Source organism: Fopius arisanus, unplaced genomic scaffold (genome assembly GCF_000806365.1).
Source record: "Fopius arisanus strain USDA-PBARC FA_bdor unplaced genomic scaffold, ASM80636v1 scaffold00334, whole genome shotgun sequence".
NCBI classification, from domain to species: Eukaryota; Metazoa; Arthropoda; class Insecta; order Hymenoptera; family Braconidae; genus Fopius; species Fopius arisanus.
Window position 1 is genome coordinate 17,970 of NW_011888073.1, and position 10,576 is coordinate 28,545.

The 10,576-nt window shown below is 36.5% G+C and overlaps 1 long non-coding RNA gene across 2 annotated transcripts; it reads right to left on the reverse strand.

Moving 5' to 3' along the window:
* Window positions 1-8,898: 8,898 nt before the first annotated feature.
* LOC105272850 (uncharacterized) lies at window positions 8,899-10,576 on the reverse strand. 2 transcript variants are annotated; one of them, XR_892843.1, is made up of 5 exons: window positions 10,504-10,576; window positions 10,309-10,381; window positions 10,215-10,245; window positions 9,999-10,111; window positions 8,899-9,732 (listed from the first exon to the last, which is right to left on the reverse strand). It is a non-coding gene; the product is annotated as an uncharacterized lncRNA (long non-coding RNA). The 2 variants fall into 2 exon arrangements; XR_892842.1 differs by lacking the exon at window positions 10,215-10,245.

The window sequence follows — 10,576 nt, forward strand, 5'->3', positions numbered from 1 at the left end:
GTAACTGTTTTCTAGCGGTAGCTGGTCCAACAGAGAGCCATCGGGCTCTAGCACAGTATCTGTGCTCTCCTTTCCCCGTGGGGGGCGAAGGAAGGTGTCGACCGGTATTGGTGGACCGCGGTAGCTGTCGAAATCGTTAGCGCATTCGGTATGAGGCTGGTTCGGCGTACCGTCATCTGTCGATAGCCTCACTGCGCGTTTCCCGCTTTACAACGCGGGCAATTAGGCGCTAGTACCTCCGGGTATCCGCAACGGAAGCAGAAAGTTTTCTTCTCGGTGCTTTTACAGTCACCGTGGAAGTGTCCTTTCTTGAAGCAGTTCCAGCAGATTTTTTCCGTGGCTCCTTGTGCCGTAGCCGGCCTGTCTTGGCGGAGTTTGCCCCGGTAGTCTTTCTTGAAGTTCTTGATTAAGGTCAAGATTTCTGCCATGGATTCCTCGTCAGACTCGCTCTCGGCGGGTCGAGGAGACTCATTGTCGTCCTCTATTCTGCGCAGGTGTGTCCTCTGAAACTTTTGATAGTTCGAGGTTTCTGCGTAGGCGAGTGAGGGGCATAGTGACTCCTCCGCTTTCGGCGGCGGTCTCCACTTGTTGGATTCGGAGAATGCCTGCTCCTTACGGATGGCTTCTTTCTCTAGCTCCTCAAATGTCATATCGTTCCGGTAAGTGATCTTGGTACGATAACGCGGCAGTAAATTTCGATGGCAACGTCGCACTTGCTGGCTTTCTGGCCAGGGATCTGTCAGGCGGCTGAACAAGCTCTTCATTTTTGTCAAGAATTCTGATATTGGCTCTTTTTCGCCTTGAGTGCGCTTGGATATTTCGTCTACCAAGGCTAACTGGTAGTCTGGATCCGAGAAGCGACTGAGGAATTCTCGTCGAGCTTCGGTCCAAGAGGTGAAGCTATGGCTTCTGTACCATTCTCGTGCGCATCCAGTGACAAGGCCTCTCAGGGCGCAGAGGATCTCGGTGCCTCTGGTGTGCGGAAATGCCTCTAGGGCGTCGTCTACTCGGGAAACAAATTCGTAGACGTCTTCCGACCGTTTTCCAGCTAAGGAGATGTTCCAGCGTTTCAGTACCTCGAAGACTTTATGCGGCTCGGCGCTTAGCCCTCTACGGGGAGCTACGTCGTAAAATTCCCGAGGGAAATTTTCTACTCTTGGTGGTGTTTGTCGCCGTAGTGCAGTGCCAGGTAGTTAGCACCACATAATTGAAAATTCATTAGTTTTTTTATTCAGGTCAATAGTAGGACCTTTGTACATCATTGTAATACCATTAAAAAAATTTGTAGACCCTTCATTATTTTTAAATTAATTAAACAAAATAATGAGCGGAAGTTAGCACCCCACCCCACCAATTTCCATTTGTAGACCCGAACAGTATTGATCAATAGAAAGCCAATCATTTGTAGATAATAAATTGCTTGGTATCATCCTTCTACATCTGATTGTTCACTAGATATTAATTAAATTAAAAACTGGCCTATACTGTTTGCGTCGGCGCATGCGCAGACACACGACTATCACACAGTATGGTGTTTTCGTCATCAGCTGATTATCTATTAAGTTTTGGAGTACGCAGAATACTCATAACCTCCTTTACTCATAATTCGGATACGTTTGACGGTGTCTTTTCTACGTTTTTGTCACTCCACTAATGGTGTGATACGGTTACTTATATCCAAAGTGATTATTTATGTATGCGTTTATTTCAGGTTTGTATCTACATATTAACTGTATTAATTTCTAAAAAATCCTTATTACCTTTCAATTACACGCTGAGAACAGAAAAGTCTTGCCCCATGTAGTGGTTATTGATCATCAACAATATAACCTTAAGGCCCGGGTGGATTATCTGGGAAAGATAATTTACTCCGAAATTTGGACACCTAATTACTCCGGCAATTAATTGTTTTGTTCAATAATTGTTAGCTAGCGCCCTAGCGATTGTCAACAACTAGAGCGCTAGCTAATAATTATCGGAAAAAACGATTAATTAGCGGAGTAATTAGGAGTCCCAATTTTGGAGTAAATTATCTTTTCCAGACAATCCAACCGGGCCTCAAGTTATTTCATTGTGTGAATAACACTCTCTGTACTATATTCAACATGCAATTTATTCTGAAACTAGAAAAAATCTAAACATTGCATTGTGTCTTTCATCTCATTTTTAAATAAAATTTTTTTATTGAACTTATGTTTTTTCTACACTTTTGGAGAATTATTTATGTGTATTTCTTTGTCCTTCATTTTCCCCTTATTTTTATCGCCGAATAAGCACAAATTACGTGATAAAAATTAAAAATGATTAACCCTGTTCATCTAGTCCTGTCACACTTTCGTTTATCTGTATTTGATTCATCGTTTTTCAACAGAAAAGTTGAGTTTTAGACTTACATTTACAAAATCTATAAAAATTTCAGTGGATCAATCTATCGAAGAATTCAAGTCATTGTGCAAAAATTTATACTTATTTCGGAAATGAAGTAATAAAAGACATAAATATGAAAAATTAGATCTGAAAAAGCGACTTGATGCTGAATCTTAGAACAGCTGAAAATAAATCGTAATCGATGTAAATCGCATTGCCTCCTTGTCTGAGAGTGTCTATGTAAGTACTATACATATTAATTCCAGGATTAAAAGCAATACTGTTTATTTATTAGTCCTTATTCCTATTATATTGTTTCAAATTATATTTGGCACAAAAGTTTGGTTTTGCTCAATGCATGAAATTATTGCAATCTGATACTAACTGGGATTCGATTCATGATTTAGTTTTTTAAGCTTCAGAGTTTGCCGAATACAATTGATGGAGTTTTCCAGAATATGGTCTCAGTGACAGTCATACGAAGATTATTCGTATAAAAAAGGGCTTTCTCACAGGTACTTGTACTTAAAGAAGTTATTAAATTATCTGTATGTATACTCATATTGACCCATAATTTAACTAAGGTAAAAACAATCAATTCTTAATCATTCCAGAAATTATAATTAGTAGGTCGACAAATTTATTCCAACATTAAGATGAATCCATTTAAATAAGTTATTGTTTACGTTTTAGTCTCAAGAAGTTCACTCAGCTAATTCGACGATCATCGGTTGTTGAAGAGAGTAGCAATTATGGAAAAACTATTTCTCAATAACCGAAAACATCTCACAGTCAAGGAGAAGGATACATTTATACCCTATGACAATGGATAAAATCGTAAGATTAATTAACCAATAATATTACTTTACATTATTTTCGCTCATGACCTTTATTTCTCTAAGGCACGTGGATTAATCTTATCACTAATAATAGAATCATTTCTCAAGAAACGAGCTGTGGTAAACATTCTGTGAATATCAGATTCTTCAATTTCGATCATTTGTTCGTCTATTCTAATTGACGTTTTTTCTTCACATATTTTTGCATCAGAATGTTTGTCTCATTATTAATCCTCTGAATAATTTCCTCTCACACATATTCAGTTAATTGTAATTATTCGATTCATAAAATGAAAATGTACCATTGATGTTAAAATGCGGTCTAACTCGATCACTCTAAGTTGAAATCAATACCAACTGACAATTGTCGATAATGTCGGTAAAGTAGATGACAGTTTATTTGATATACCAAAATTCGTTATTAAAACAAAAGAAAGTTAAAATTACACATGTCCGATTACTGAGATACCAGGCCAGCTTTCATATTTGCAATGCCGTAAAATTATTTCAAATTAGTGAATAAGTAAATGGTGAATGATAATAATTAAAAACTCGACAAATACAGAAAAATCAAGTTACTATTCAATCCGTTTTCTTCTAATTTTCAGACTATTGCCATTAGGCTACATTCTACGTCAACAATGGCACGTAGATCTCGTGTTCCAGTGGAAGATGTTGTCGTAGTAATTAAGAAATATATTGATCATTTCCAAGATAAAAGTAAATTGCCAATTTCCTCTGATGACATATGGAAAATAATGAGTAAGGAGTTAGGAAATAGATGGACACCATATAATGTATACGTCAATGTGACCAACAATAGAAGAAATGTCCTCTTCATCGCATTTGACGAATTGGGAATTCCGTTGTCTGAAAACGTGACAAATGTTTCGCTCCACAAATCAACGCTGGAAAATTCAATTATAGATCCAGGTGACGAATCCTTCGAGCTGCATGCACAATATATAGATTTAGACGAGTTCAAAGTTTTAGTTACTGCAGATGAGTGGCTAAGTATACAAGCAGATGATAAACAATATAATGATGGACGCATCTATACTACTCTCTCTTCAAATAAATGGACAGATGTTTTTTTCGAGATTATTCAACGCCAAACGGATCTTCCGTGCAGCTTCAACTTTGAAAAACACAAAATATCTCGATCGGGCAAAGCCATTCATTTCCTCATTGTCAAAGCTCATTGTGGTAGTAAAGAATGCGGTAATGAAATGTACTGTTTTATTGATAAAGAACCGACCGAAGGAGAAGATTTTTATATGATTGTCAGGACAAAAAACACTCTTGGTTCAAAACATGAGGATGTAAAACGACAACTGCGTGGTGAGCGACGCAAAAAGGCGGGAGAGGAAGCTTTTTACAAAGGCTGTCGAAATTTCGTAAAGGAAAAAATAAAACAAAAAACCAAATTTGGTGGTCGTGTTCCTCCTCAAGTTCCAACAACAGAAGCTGTTCGTCAAGCCAAGAAGGAATTCAGCAACAAGATGTACGGAATTCTACCTGGCCAGAAGAACGTGGTGGAAAATTTAGAACTCATGAGATATGGAAAATACCATGGGTCTATTCACAATGTTATCTCTGATAAATTTTTAGTTGTGTTCAGCACACGCCAACAGCTCCATGCATACAATCAATATTGCAAAATTACGCGAAAATATTCGTCAATATCAGTCGATGGAACTGGCAGTCTTGTTCGCAAAATAGAACGACCAAATAATACTTTATCAGGACACATATTTCTTTATCCAATTGTTATTCACCACGAAAATGTAACGGTGTCTGTACATGATATGCTGACTGAGTCGCAAGACACTGGGACTATCTGGAAATGGATAAAAGATTGGCAAGACAATGGAGCTTTAAAGCCTCAACAAGTAGTCTATGATTCATGTAGGGCTTTAATGAATGGCTTATGTCTAGGATTTAATTTTCAAACTGTCAAAACCTACAATGAAAGTTGTTTTCTCCTAGCAAGTCAGCACGACGAATTTAAACACCGTCCCCAAATTTTCACATTTTTAAGACTAGATGTTGCCCATTTGACCATCATGGTGCGACGATGGGTTTGTTTTCAACAAATGAGGTTTGCTAAGGTTCGCCAGTTTTTCATGTTCTGTTTTTCTCTCATGATCGATTGTGTGTCCTTACAGGAGTTTGAGAACATATTTCGTCTCACATGTATTGTTGCTGGCCACGAACATCAAGACACAGTAATAAATGGTCTTTCAGTTTTAGCAGCTCGAAGAGAGCTAGAGAAGAAAATCGCTGACCATGGATATGTTACGCAAATTGAGGATGAAGAGTGGCAGGGAGAAGAAACTTTATATGATGAAAGTTTGGAGGAGAAAGAATCTAAAGAGCAAAGTCGTGTGAAGGCGTGGGTTAAGCAAATTCACCAGGAGTCTAAAAAAGTTTCTGTAGAAGGTTGTGAACCAAATCCATATTATTTCAATGACTTCCTAGTTAGATTTCTCCCTTTAGCCACAGAGTTTTGCCTATGGAGTGCAGTGCCATTGCCGTATATCCGTGGTCGTGCTACTTCTAGCTACTCGGAAGGACACTTTTCCAATGTGAAAAATCATGTACTGAAGAACTTTTCTGGACTGATAAGAGCTGATAAACTCGTTAAAATTCTGTTGGACGATGCCTCATCAAGCGCAACGGAAATCCACTCTAAACTAAAAGTGAATCGCGAAAACGACGGTCCTTGTCCAAGTCCTAAGCTAAAGAAAAGCCAAAATTCTAACGTGGACCCTTCAAGATTCGACAGAATCCCTGAAAATTCTGAATTTAATCCAACAGAAGAAGTTGTGTCTTACACTCCAAGTGACGATTGTGAACCAAAATCACATGGTTTTGCTAATGATGGTGAAGAATTGATAACCAATGATGTATTAGATCTCACTGATACCCTTCAACCTTCTAAGACTAGAGTCTTTAAGAATTCTGACGGTGACTATGACAATGAAGATAAATGGCATAAAAAATTGATTCCAAGTGTGACTGGTGTGTATTGTCAATCACAGCCTGATATAGGACGTCGTAATGATCTCACCGGCCATTCGCACAAACCCTGGCTTTTGCGCAACGGTAATTATGTAAAACGACCTACATTGATCGGCAAAAAAGCGCATTTTGCCATCAATACTTGTGGCTTTGATTCCATTGTCCAAATCTTAAGCACAGCAGCCATGGACGACGAAGAGTACGTGCACGAGATTCAAAATTCAAATAATCGAACTTTGCATTTTGTTGCTGATTTTGTTACAAATGGACCTATTCAGCGTATAGAAGACGATAGAGTGAAATTATTAACGAAATTATGGCCACCAAAAGATAGCATTGGTAAGAGTAAATCCTTGAATTCTTACACAGTCGATCTCTTCGATACTCTATCATCCATTTGGAAGAAGTGCCTTTACTCAAAACCTTCTGCATTATATCACTACGATTGTCCTGATTGCGGAGCATACACACGCTTAAATCCATATTTATCCGTCAACCATACAGCCTTTGAGGAGCCAAGAGGGTTTGAAGCTCTTCAAGATCTTCAGATTTTCAACGAACGCTTTTTTTGCAAGAATCCATTATGTCAAAAGCAGTGTGAAGTTCTTGTTCAATATTTAAAACAAGTGTATGTAGAACTGGATATACGTCCGCAAGTTAATTGTTCATCTGGGAAACAAGCCCAATTAAAAGAGCTTCCAACAACATTAGTGTTGAACACTAAAACATACCGCTTGGCAGGTGTGATACATCATGAAACTGGCCACTTTACTGCATATTGTTTTAGAGGAATGTCTCATTGGCAGCTACATGACGATTTACAATCCAAAATTAAGGCTTGTCCACCCACCACTAAAGTAACACCTAATGCAGCCATTTATATTCAACTGGAAAATGAACGTCATGATGACGTCAGTGCAGTAGTAGAAAGAAATCTTGCTGAACCAGCATTTTACATAGAAAAATCTTTCGAAAACGTTGCTGATAACTTCAGTGAACCAAGAGAGCATAACTTTCTACATTCGAAAATTCTCACTGAAGATGCATCAGACACTGAAAAAGCTTCAGATCACAATAAATGCAAAAAAAGACCACATGATAATCCACAAGGATGTGCTTTACCATTAAAATCCTCAAAAACATTTTATTATGTCTCCCCAGTTGAGGATCCTGACACTAATTCTCGTGATAACTGGAGAAACAAAGAGAAACGTTCACTGTATTGTTCTGATGCTAAGACTTTTTATGCAGACAGAGAGGAGAATCTTGATGGACATGATATGACAATTCTTGAAGGTGGCGAGCTCCAAGGTAGAATTTTAGTTGGTGGGGATGTTATAGATCTCAGTAACACTTCATCTTTTGATTCAATCATTCATGTACTTTGGCATGCAGCCAGATATGACGTCAACTATCTGACGTTAATCAAGTATCCAACCTCTCCAAACACGACATTCGAATATATCGTTACACTCATTCAAAATGAAAACTCTGAATCCATTTACGAGCGCAGGGCTCTTTTACTACGATCTTTCGGTGGCACAGAAATGTGTGATATTAGCCGGAAAATCGATTCAGGAATATCAGTAACTAATTTGACAGTTCGAGGAACACCCACTGATGTTTGGAAAACATGTTTTAAGAGTGAACCCAGTGAACAAAGACATTACAAATGTAATATTTGTGGAGAATACACAGAAAACGTCTCAGTGATCTATCCCAGTTACTTGAATTGTTTCCCCAGCTGCAGTGACTTACATAAAGCCCTCAAGTTCTGCAAACACTTGAAAAAAGTTCAATGTCGCAAACAATCATGCACGGGAGAATGCGTTGTAACAACTTCGTCCAACGTTCACCTTTTCATTGATATTTCTGAATATTCAATGTGTTCGATTAACGATATACCTAAATTCATGAAACGAGAGATCGATTACAGGTAAAATTTATCACTTTATTCTTTTTTATTGTAAAGAAAACGGAGGAAAAACATTATTGGAACTGCAGAGTTCACCCTTTTTTTTTAAATATTATCATTTAAAAAATGTTCATTCAAAAGCTGGAGAAATCTTTATTGAGACTCTGTCGATTGAAATAAATCACAAATTGAAACTTGACAAAATTATTTCGAAATTTAACCCACTTTTGCATTAATTTTTTGAATCTTTAATTTGCGAATATGCAGTTCAGTCATTTAAAAATATATAAGAAATGAAATCATGACAATTTCGGTATTTCGCCTGAAGGTGTAAGAAAAATCCTCTATTCTCAAATTGTCAAATACTTATAACCAGGACATGCACTAATGTAATTCGATAATACCGTTCTGCATTGCTTAAAATATGTATTAATAAGTGGCAGTTGTTATGCTGAATGGTCGTCAGCTGCCTTTATTGTTGATAATTTTGAGTTTTGCTGTTTTTTAAAGGAACGTCCTGGCGCCTGACATCTTTTTCGATTGATTTAGTCCCCGAGGGCTGCTTATATTTGTTCCTTCTTTCGCGGAAGGCAAAATACGTCACAATACATAGATAGCTTGTACAACATTTCCTCTGAGAGGACCATTCTCACTATTTCGATCTACTTTTGTGTTCAGTCAACTTCACCTATCGATGCTGTCCCATTGTTTTGAAGTCTAAAAATAAAAAAGTTAAACAGTTATTTTTGTTCACAGACTAGCTGGAGTAATTGCCCTCGTTGAGAATTACTACGTTGCGTACTGTCCGATGTTAGGGAATTGGTTCTTGTATGACAACCATTGCAAAATAATCAAACCAATAACTAACTGCAAATGGATTCAACCACATAGTCTTGTGTATGTGTTACAAGAATAATACAGCATTAATTAATGTCAGTTTAATTTATTTATAAGTTCCTCGCTCATAATAATAAATATCGACGTTGTTTTTTACTAACATAACAAAATCGCCGAAAATTTTCTATGTACAAGAGCGTCTTTCTACGTCATTCCATTTAAGTAATTTAATAAAGAATAATGAGCACACAAAATATGTGTTTTGTTATAATGTCATGTATTTATCACTTTTTGACAAGTATCTTTCTAACGGGTGACCAATGCACGTTTTTACGATGACCAATGAATATTTATTATTCAATTTATTAGTATTATCAGTTAATTATCCAATAAAAAAGTTTTTAACAGTTGCAAAAAGAGCGAGATGAGGATAAATTTTTGTATTGAGGGTGGATTTTTTTTATAGTGACATTGGAATCTAATCAATTAACGGGTGTTTCCAAATTAATTTTCATTTTCCGATAATTGCCTAATATTTACATCGATTGATGAATCCCTGACTCCCAAACGGGCATAAGCCTTCATAATCATATGTCTCTTATGTTTAATAACGTACACAAATACCATCTGAAATATAAAAGCCTCAGCCCGCTCTTCACTCATTTTTTGCCATATGAAGTGTGAAGTGTTCTCACAACTTCTTCACGAGAAGCTCTGACGGTGGGTGGCATGATTGAAGCAAGATGCAGCCTAAAAACAATACAGTCCAAAGATTAGAAAAGAATTCATGACATCTCTTTTTGCATAATTTTACATTTTCATTAATCAAATAAATGTATCTCATAATTGTACAGCATGAAATTTATGAGACATATTTTATGGGATCATTAGTATTAGTGACATTAGTATTAGTGATAAGCTGGTATTAGTGATAAGCTTCATCCACTTCTATTTCAGAAATTTTTGTAATGAGAGAAAGCAATATGAAATAACTTTTTTTTGTCAATTTTTCTTACCTGTTCATTAATTGTCAGAAGTACCCTTCATTATTGATAAATCCTTCTTTCCATTATTGCTGCTCTCTTTAACAACTAATTATAGCCGAATTCATCGGGTCAACTTCTTTAAACTGAAACGCAAACCATAACGTATTCAAGTTACTCTTGATTATAAACTAACTTTGGTGTGGTATTTCGCGTAAATATAAATTATGAAACATGACTGTTCTTAACTTTTTTGGGCCATGACTAAATGCGTGTCCATCTGTACACACACAATTTAGTAATAATTATTGAAATACAGTTACTTCAGTGAACGTTCAATTACCTCCATAAAGTATTTTATCATCATTATCGCTGAAAACTTATTCTCGATAACTTTATCCAATACATTCTGTATTCTGGAGCATAAAAAAATAAATTATCAAATTGTCCTATTGAATATCACAACGCTAATTACATATAACTGAAAGATAATTATAATTATTGTTTTTAGTAGTATAGTTAATATATCAGTGCATACCTGATGTATGAATTAATGCATGAACATATAAATAGCTACATCCCATTGCTGCACGTTTTATAAATAATCCTAT